Below are 10,270 nucleotides of genomic sequence, written 5' to 3' on the forward strand. Positions count from 1 at the left end.
TGGCCCCAGCACGGGCACCTTCTGGCAGCATTGCCCGCCGCAGCTGCTGCTCTGCTGGGCTCACCTGAATTCCCACATCCCGGCCCCACTCTCCCTCAGGGCCAGGCACTGGTGACCCCCAAAAAGGCTCTTGCCATGCAGGGAGGGACAAAGTTATGAGGCATGTACAAACGAACCGCTATGTGCCCTTTAAACTAGACATTGTGGGTATTCTACACTAACATGGGGAAAGATCTACGATGTGCATTTCAACTCGTTATAGGTGACTTGTATATTATATTATGCTGTATCAGATATATTATATTATACTAGAGGCCCGGTGCATGACATTCATGCACTGGGGGTAGGAAGGGAGGGGGGCATCTCTCAGCCTGGCCTGCACCCTCTCTCGGTCTGGGACACCTTGGGGGATGTCCACCTGCTGGGCATTTGAATAGCTATGCATGGGACCAGGTGGATAGCAGGCTATGCATGGGGCCAGGTGGGGAGCGGGCCTAAGCAGGCAGTCAGACATCCCTTGAGGGGTCCGTAGTGCGGTCGCAGAGGCGGGACTGCACTCACCAGCCGTGAGCCCAGCTTCTGGCTGAGCGGCACTCCCCCTGTAGGAGAACCCTAACCACCAGGGGCAGCTTCTGCGTTGAGTGTCTGCCCCCTGGTGGTCAGTGCGCACCATAGTGACCGGTCATTCCACCATTCGGTTGATTTGCATATTAGGGTTTTATTATATAGGATTGTACTAATTCCCCCTCTTTCTTTCTGTCACATGCCCATTTGGGGCAGGACAACAATGTGCCCTGTGTCAAACCGTCACCTGACCAGGGACACAGTGTCAGTATCTGAGAGGTAAACATATGTCCCTGGGTGGTGCTGCAGGAAGCATCTAGACCAGAGATGGCGAACCTTTTGAGCTCAGCGTGTCAGCATTTTGAAAAACCCTAACTTAACGCTGGTGCCATGTCACATATAGAAATTTTTTGATATTTGCAACCATAGTAAAACAAAGACTTATATTTTTGATATTTATTTTATATATTTAAATGCCATTTCACAAAGAAAAATCAACAAAAAAAATGAGTTCATGTGTCACCTCTGACACACGTGTCATAGATTCGCCATCACTGAGCTAGACGCATCAGATCCCCTCTGTGCTTTGGCCGTGGCCTTCCTCCTCACCTTGTCTGGGACGAGGCCTCGGTGCCCAGTGATGGGTGCCTTCTCACAACGACGGGGACTGATGCGCAGCGGGTGACAGTGCCCTTAGAAAGGGCATGACCCGCTCAGGAGACTGGGCCGAGTTTCAGTGACTGTGCTGTGCGCCCCAACCCCTCCCCTGAAGCCCTGGGACTCACTGACCCAGGGGTTTGCTCCTGGCTGTGCTTGTCCAGCCCCAGCACAGGCAAGGCAGGGGTGCCAGGGCCCGATGCTGAGTGGGTACGAACTGGCCAGCTTCCTCGGCCCTCAGCTGGAGTGACCCCAGGTGTCCGCCATGCAGTCTCCCCGAGTCCCAGCAGGGCTGAGCTGCCGCAGCGGCAGTTGGCTTCGTGGTAGACCCTCCTGGTTCCTTTCTCCTCCCTGGCTCACGTCCCCACTACCGCTCCCAGGAGCCGGCTCACACTAAACCACTGTGCCCGGCCCTTGCTCAGGGTCTGCTCTGGGCGAGCCCTGGATCAACAGTGTTGGAGTTGAGGCCCATCCGTGGTTTACTCCACCCACAGCCTAAGCTCGGACCCACCGAACTCCTCTGCCCAGTGGGGTGAAGCGCAAAACATCCCAATGTGCAGCCCACTTTAGGGGCACGGAGCCGAGAGCAGGATGCCCTAGGAAAGCAGCAGCCGGGGACCGGGCTGAAGCCGCTACTGCCCCGGGAGCACAGTATTCCAATGTGGCCTGTGTTCACCTGGAGCCTGCGGTGCCAGCTTGGGCCGCGCCAGCGAGAAACCTGCCCTCCCCAGCACCCCAGCTTCTCCAGGGCCCGGGCCACTTGTCCCCCCTCCTCTGATGCTCTCATCTGTTCACTCTCGGGAACCGGCCCAGGGCAATCAGCCGGCAGAGCGCTTCGGAGACAGGTCTGCGTGGCTGTGACCCTCGCCGGGTGAGCCAGCGCCAGATGAGGAATTGCTCTGCCCGGCAGTTTTGCAAAATTCAAAGCTTTTAGCTGGGGTGGAGGGTCAGTTATTGGAAGGCTTCTTGCATCATCGTCGCAAAACGCCACCTTGTTAGCCAGAGAGGTGGTGGCGATGGTCTGTGTGAGGCCAGCGCTTCCTTAGCTTTGGGAAGATCCTTCAGGAATGTGAGTAACGCAGAGGGCGTGGTGGCCAATTTTCCTGCCACGTGAAACTGCTTCAATGGGCACTTTATTTCCATCTAAAGGGAATTACCTTCGGTCCTCGGGTTTCTTGCAAGGAAAGCGTCCTCTCCCTTGGAAGAGGGTAGGAGCACATTTAAGTTATTCATTAACTCATTTAATTATTCATTCATCCATTTAATTATTCATTCATTCATTCATTCAGAGCCCTAGAGCAGTAACAGCTGCCTGCATTGGGGGTGTTGACTCAGTGGCTGCATTAAGTGCTTTACATGCATTTAATCCTCACAGCTCTCTGAGGTGGGTCTTTGGTCCCATCTTCCAGACAAAGAAACAGGCTCAGCCAAGTTCATTAGCTCCCCAAGGCCACCCAGCCGGGAAGTAGTGGAACAGACTTGGAGAGCGAAGATCTGAATTCGAATCCCTCTCTCCTTTCTTACTACCCCTGTTGTGTCAGACCCGTCTTCAACTCATTTCACTGAGCCTCAGTTTCCTTCTCTGGAAAATGGGCGTGTGGCTCTTAAAGGAGCAGAGAGGTGAAATGCCAGCACCTTGCGGGACCACTTCACACACTCCGGTGTCCGCTCTTGGGTTTCCCATATCCCCAAACTGGGCTTCTCCCCAACAAAGATTAAATCAGTGAGATTTTTAAAGCCTTCCCCAGCAAGCGAGATGTCAGAACCCTCTGGGGGAGCTTAGGGGTCATCCCACCTTTTGTTGTCGTTTAGATTCAGACTCTGTTGACTCGCAAGTCAGTCCTGCGGTGCCTCTTGTCCCCCGGGTGCACCGCTGGGCACACTGCCCTCCGCGGTGGCCAGTGGAGAGGCTCTGGGCTGCCTGCCTCACTGGCATCCTCTGCGCCATCTGCGACCCGCCTGCGGCAGGAGCGATCGTGCGGGTTCCCAGTCCCTATGGGCCGCCCGGCCAGGCAACCGCTGGGCCCGCCTGTTTGTCTTGTGGTTCCATTTGCAAGCGGCGTCTCGACTTTTCATTCCGAGCGGCTACAGGGGTTTCGTCTCTTCACGGCTGCCAGGTGCCAGCTCTGGGCTGCCACGGGAGGCGCCACTGGCCGCTCCCAGAGAATGTGACAGCAGGTGGGGAACCGACCTCGGATGGAGCCGATCACGGACACTGACAGCCCGCGCCTTTGTCCGGCACCTTAAGGTTGCCAGGCGTATCCGGCAGCATGCGCTGTTCATTTTGACCCCCACTATAGCTCTTGGAGAGAGAAGGGAGTGGGACACGGCTGTTCCCAAGCGGCCTTTGGTGGGAGGTAGGTCATGGCCGGAGCACACTCGCCAGGGAGAGCCGGGAAGGAAGCAGGCGGACACAGAGCCCTAGGGCCGTGGTTGGCAAACTGCGGCTCGATTTGGCTCTCAAAAGAAATTTCAGTCGTTGTACTGTTGATATTTGGCTCTGTTGACTCATGAGTTTGCCGATCACTGCCCTAGGGGACCACCACGCCCACAGCAGGGGCAGAGCAGCCACCAGTGCAGGAGAGAAGGACCAGCCGGTGGGCAGGGAGGACCAGGAGCAGGGTGTCACCGAGCAAGGCGGAGAGAAGGCCAGAAGGAGGAGAGGTGGGCAGTGCCAATCGGCAGAGATGCGCACACTGAGGCAGAGCAGCGGAGCGGCCAGGAGCGTGGTTCCAATCCTGCTCGTTAAGCATACGGTCCTCGGTGCATTGCCAACCCTCTCTGGGCCCCCGTTTCCTTGCCTGGAAAATAGTGATAATGATGCTCCCTGCCTGTCGAGATGGTGCTGAGAACGGCATGAGCTAATGCAGTGATGGCGAACCTCTTGAGTTCGGCGTGTCAGCATTTTGAAAAACCCTAACTTAACTCTGGGGCCGTGTCACATATAGAAATTTTTTGATATTTGCAACCATAGTAAAACAAAGACTTACATTTTTGATATTTATTTTATATATTTAAATGCCATTTAACAAAGAAAAATCAACCAAATAAATGAGTGCGCGTGTCACCTCTGACACGCGTGTCATAGGTTCGCCATCACTGACTAAGGATGAGCCCGGCACCATGGCTGTTGGGTGTTATTTTAACTAACATAACAGGAGGCACAGTTAAAAACCACAGGGTAAGACAATGATTCTTCCAGAGATCTTTCTAGTGGGCCCAGTCGTCTTTCAAATACGCCCAGTAGGCTTGGCCCATCTTGCCAGCATTCTCACTCCACACCAGCCCTGGGATACTCCTACAAAGGGGGGACCCTGTCCTCGGGGTCTCCCATCACCAGGGGCACGGAGGCCTCCTCTGTGCTGACTCATGGTCTTCGCATCCTCGCCACAAACCTGCGCAGCACAAAGCATCTGTTACTGTTCCCATTTCAGTTGGCAGAGAGGTGCAGCAAGCTGCCCAAGGTCACACAGCTACCAAGTGGCCCAGCTGGGGTTTAAACCCCAACAGTCTGCACGACTCTCCCAGCAGCTGCAGGTGCTGGCCAGCGCTGTTGTGGAAGGCACAGTAGATGAGCAGGTGATGTTCGGGCCGAGACAAGCACAGAAGGACAAACGAGGTTAGGAAGGGACAGTAGGGCCAAGGCCCGGGGGCAGGAGAGGCGGGGCCGGTTTGAGGATGGAGAAAGTCGCCTGCCCAAGGCACAGAGTGTGGGATGGAGAAGGGCAGTGGCCTGACAGCTCTCTGAGGAGAGCAGACATCCCCCCGCCCCCGCCCCCGGACAGTAGGAAGCCTTGGGCAGGGGGTAGCAGTGAAAATATAACAGGATTTAAAAGGGACACGCTCTGCAAAGGAATAGGACACAGCCATTAAAAAAAAAAAAAGGCCAGAGGTATTGTGGGTGCTGACATGGAACCTCTCCACAGCATGTTGTTAGAGGGAAAAGCAAAGTGCGGGGAGTGTGCGGCAGCTTCTGTTTAGGGGGAAGGAGGAGAGAAGGGGTAAGAAGCAACGTTCATGGCGTTTGCTGGGATGGAGGTAACATAACTGGAAAGGAGGCGCCAGGAGCTGCTCGGTGGTCGCCCGGATGGGCACTGCAGCCTGGGGGCAGGGGCAGAGCAAGTGCTCTTTCCCCGCTTCTAGATTTTAAAGCCAGGGAAGAGACTGTCCCAAAATTTAAAATTTAAAAAATGACCAGGCTGCTGGGAGGAGAATGCAATGGAGAGGGGAAAAATGGACTCAGGGGAAATATGAGAGGATGCGACTTGGGACTGTTAAGGGGTTTCGGGGCTTAGGGGTGGGGTGGTGAGCAGTAGGGGGAAGGAACCTAGAGCGACAGGAACCAGCTTAACGTTGCCCCTAGCTGAATTTGGCCTAGGTTCAGACTGAACTAGCCAGAAATGGACAGCCAGGATAAATGTGGAATGTTCTAGAAAAGTAGCTCTTGGCTCCTGCAGATGACTTATTGCGGGCTGTTAAAGGAGGCCCCCCGGGCACCACCACTACCTCTCATCCCCCCCACCCCCCCACCCGCTGTGGCTCTGGAGGGATGATTTGCTCAACTTGAAACACCTGCAGCTGTGAAGTAACCCAAAAGGCCACCCTTGGCGCCCTCCTGCAGCAGGCATTTTCCTGGTGGCTGCTGCCCCCTGCTGACGGGATTGGGACATCACAGCCTCCGTGCCATCCTGAGCCCACAGCTCAGGGCTCCACTTTGCATTCTGGGTGCATGGAAGGTGAGTCAGTCACATGTCCTCTGCCCTTTATTGTGCTGGCCATGCCAAGCACTGCATCAGCGGAGGCATAAACAACCAGGGCCACGTGAACAGTGAAAAACCAAACAGCAAAGTCATTACCAAGAGCAGGCGGTGTACCAGAAGGCCGAAGCGACACAGTGCATCACAGAACATTGTAAAGCAGACGCCACCACCGCATTCAAGATGGCCCTCCGGGGACTCGGCGGCAGCCGAAGGGCTGTTAATTAAGAAGAGCGGGTGTTGACTGGGTCTTACTACTTGCCAGGCGTTGTTCTAGAACCTTCCCTGTGTTCATTCAGTTGGTCCTCAGGCACCCACAGGGCAGGGATGAGGAAACAGACACACAGAGAGCTTAAGTGGCAAAGCAGGATTCAAACCCAGACAGTCTGAGTCCCAGTCCTCGCAAATTCCAATTTAAAAGTCAATACTTCCTTCTCATATGTCAGTGGTTCTCACCCATGGACCATTTTTGCGCCCAGGGGACATTTGTCAATTCCTAGAGACATTTTTGTTTGTCACAAGGAGGGAGATGATTCTGGCATCTAGTGGGCAGAGGCCAGACATGATGCTGACCATCCTGGAAGGCACAGGATAGCCCCCCACAACAGGGAATTATCTAATCCAAAGTGTCAGTCCTGCCGCGGCGAGGAAACCCTGATCTAAACACATAAAATTCCAATGAATCTACTAGGCCCCTCTTTTGCATCGCCCTCTGACATGAGAGCATTAGTGCAAAATTGATCTGATGCGTGAGAGGTATTCTTGAAGATTTCTGCCCAGATCCTCTCCCACTAGTTTCCCCTAAAGCCTCTTATTTACCCAGAGGGATTGTGGTGATGGGGCTCTGAGGAGCAGTGCGGGCAGAGGAGAAGCCTGAAGCAATGGTGGAGGCCTGGTGCCTGCAGCGGGCACCATGAGCCCAGGCACCGGGCGGGGAATATTACAGCTGTCCTGCCACCGAGCCGCTGCGCACACGCACGCTGCCTGTCATGACTGTTGGGAAGCGTTCAACCCCAGGATGACTGAACAGTCCCTGGAACAACTTGTCAGCAGCTGCCTCTCGCTGCCTTCTCACTCAAAGCCCTCACTTCCTAACTCGCCCAGACAGTCCAGTCCCTGGCTTTGGGGAGCAGTGCTGTTAAGCCATGGAGCCTACAGGTCTGGAGGTTGTGAGTACGGAGCTGGCTGTGCCATGGAGGGGGCGGGGGTGGAGGGCCCAGACATCAGGCTGCCCCTATCTGAATGGCCATGGCACCCCTTCTCCCACTAAACCCCTTTCCTACGCAAGAACTGGTGCTCAAGAATCGGTGCTTATTGAATGAATGAATGACCAGACAGGTAAACCCTAGGAGATTTCATTCATTCATTCATTCAAAAACATTTACTGAATGTCTCACCATGCTGGGCCCTGTCCTAGATGCTGGGAGGACAAAAGAAAGCAAGTCTCCATTTTCATGAAGCTAACCTTGTAGTGGAGGGAGACGGATACTACACAAATAAACAGATACACATGGCACATATCAGGCAGTGGTGCGCGCTATGAAGAAAGTAACGTAAGACCAGGGGATTGAGACTGACAGATTGGGGGCATCCTTTAAATTGAGTGCTGGGAGGCCTCTCCAAGGAGATGGCACTTGGACAGAGATCAGAAGGTCATGAGGGAAAGTGTCAGGCAGCCATGTTGACAACAGTACGTGCAAAGGCCCTGAGGTAGGAGGGGGGTAGGGGAGCCTGAGATACAGTAAAGCCAGCAGAGGAAGTGCACCAAGGTGGGTCCTGGCATGACCTCACAGCAGTGGCTCTTAAACACGAGCCTGCGTCAGCATCTCCAGAAGGGCTTATGAGAGCACAGACTGCGGTCCTCACCCCCAGTGCTCAGTGTCTGGGGCGGGGCCTGAGGATGTGCATATCTAACAAGTCACTGTGTTATGCGGATGCCGCTGGTCCGGGGACCGCAGCACAGGGTGTTTGGTCCTAATGCAACAGGCCCCTTCCCGCTCAGCGCTCTCACAGCAGTCACAGGCCTCCCTCCTGGGCTGGAAGAACCTGAGAACAGAAGGTGGTTCTGTCCATGGTGCTTGGTAAGCACTCAATAAAGTATGTGTTGGATGAATTCCTCAAAGAAGGTTTCATGAAGGTTTCAGACCTATTTCTTACCAATCTCCCACCCAAGCGAAGAGAGTCACGTGCCATTCTACAAATGCTCAGGGCACTACCTCCCGCAGCTCCATGCCTTCGCACATGCTGTTCCATCTACTCAGGATGTCCCTTCCTCTCTGTCCACCTCATAAATCCCCACCCACGCTTCAGAGCTCTCCTTCCAGCATCTCCTTCCCAGCGCCCTTCCACCTCTCCAGGGCCAGGAGTGCTCCTTGGGGTCCCACATCCACTCACGTCACGGGGTTTGTTCCTACAATTGTCTTCCCTTCTTGACTAGTGGTCATAGCCGTGCAGGGCCCTGCCCCCCAGGTTGAACCAGTCAACAGAGGTGTCCTATTATGGTTGTGGTGCTTTAAATTTAAGCTCATCGCCAAAATTTGAGAGTCGGAGGATTTCACACAAAAATCCAGATTCTGGGCTCCACGATGCAAGTCAGGGCTGGCACTTTCTTCTTTTTAAAAAAAAAAAAAATATTGTTTTTATTGATTTTAGAGAGGAAGGGAGAGGGATAGATAGAAACAATGATGAGAAAGAATCATTGATTGGCTGCCTCCTGCACGCCCCCTACTGGGGATCGAACCCACAATCCAGGCATGTGCCCTTGGCCAGAATCTAACCTAGGACCCTTCAGGCCGCAGGCCGACGCTCTATCTACTGAGCCAAACCGGCTAGAGCAGGGCTGGCACTTTCACACGGCCATGGTCTGCCAGAGCCTCTGGGGTTCTGTCACCTTCGCTGTGGTGGCCGTAGCAACCAGTACAACGGCTGGTCCAGGGCAGGCACGCAGAACAAGCTTATTAATGAAACTGTAAAGGATACTCTAGGTCAGTGGTTCTCAACCTTGGCTACACATTAGAATCACCTGGGAATCTTTTTAAAATCCTGATTTCTGGGCCTCATCCTCTGGAAATTCTGTTTCTTTGTTATGGGGGTGGGGCCACAACATTAGTGAGTCTAGGTGATTAGAGTCTAGGTGACTAAAAAACAAAAAACAAACAACAAACACCAATTCTAAGAGCAGGTGACCCGAGGCTGGTTCTGATTCCCGCTGGCTTGCTGCATGACCTTGGGCTCTCTCCGGACCTCAGTTTCCTTGCCTGTTAAGTTGAAGTAATAATTGTTTTCACTTCCCAGGGTCATTGCATCAAACAAGAGAGAGGCTGTGAAGAGCTTACCACGTGCCTGGCATATAATGCTCGGCCAGCATGAGCTATTACTGCAAGGAACTCAACCCTATGGGAGGAAGTGTGATGGAGTTTGAGGTGGGGGAGGCCATGCTGGGGTCAGGGGGCGACTACCTGTGTTTACTCGTAATCCCCAGTTCTGCCATGCACTAGCTGTGCGACCCTGCGCATTTGACTTAACCCCATTGGGCTTCAATGTCCCCATCTATCAACTGCAGGGAATAGGGGTTATTGTGACTATCAGGTGTGGGCGTGAGTATTAAATGAATTAATCCCTTAAAGCACTTACAGTGGGGCCAGCATTCAGCATGTGCTCAACACGTGCCAGCTCTCACTGTTGCAGCAGCTCAGAGAGGGTTAGATTAGAATTTCTCAAGGCCTTTCATGGTTCCAAACTCTCTGGCCGCCTTAAAGCCAATGACTTTTGTCATGCAGCTGTCACTTAGTTATCAAGAATGTACAGAAGGCCCTTGGGATGAGGGAAGAATTCAATATACAGGGTTTACCATCTCCCTGGAACGATCCAGAATGCTCTCATGATGGTGCTGACTAAAGTCACACAGAGCAGCAGCCACGAAAGGTAAAGAGTGGATGTGGTGCAGCCCTGCCTGGGAGTGCTATTACCCCCCTTAAGGGAGGAAACTGAGGCTCCAGAGGATGCCCCCAGATGTAGCTCAGTGTCTCAGCTCCATGGAGCTGCCTCAGAAGGCTGACTCACTCAAGGGGTCGTTTAAGGGACTAATGGGGTCCCAGTGAACAGGACAGCCTGGAGGGGGAGGCAGGAAGGCCTGGGGTGTCTGGGGCAGATGCACTTGAGGTCTCCAAAGAAAAAAGTAGGTAAGGAGAATGAAGGAGACAGATTTTAACCAGAACACCAGGAATGCTTCCCAAGAAGAGAAAATTTCAGGCAATTTGCATTGTTTTCCTGCGGATTCAGGGCTGAAAGCT

This window comes from Myotis davidii, unplaced genomic scaffold (assembly GCF_000327345.1).
Source record: "Myotis davidii unplaced genomic scaffold, ASM32734v1 scaffold514, whole genome shotgun sequence".
NCBI lineage: Eukaryota > Metazoa > Chordata > Mammalia > Chiroptera > Vespertilionidae > Myotis > Myotis davidii.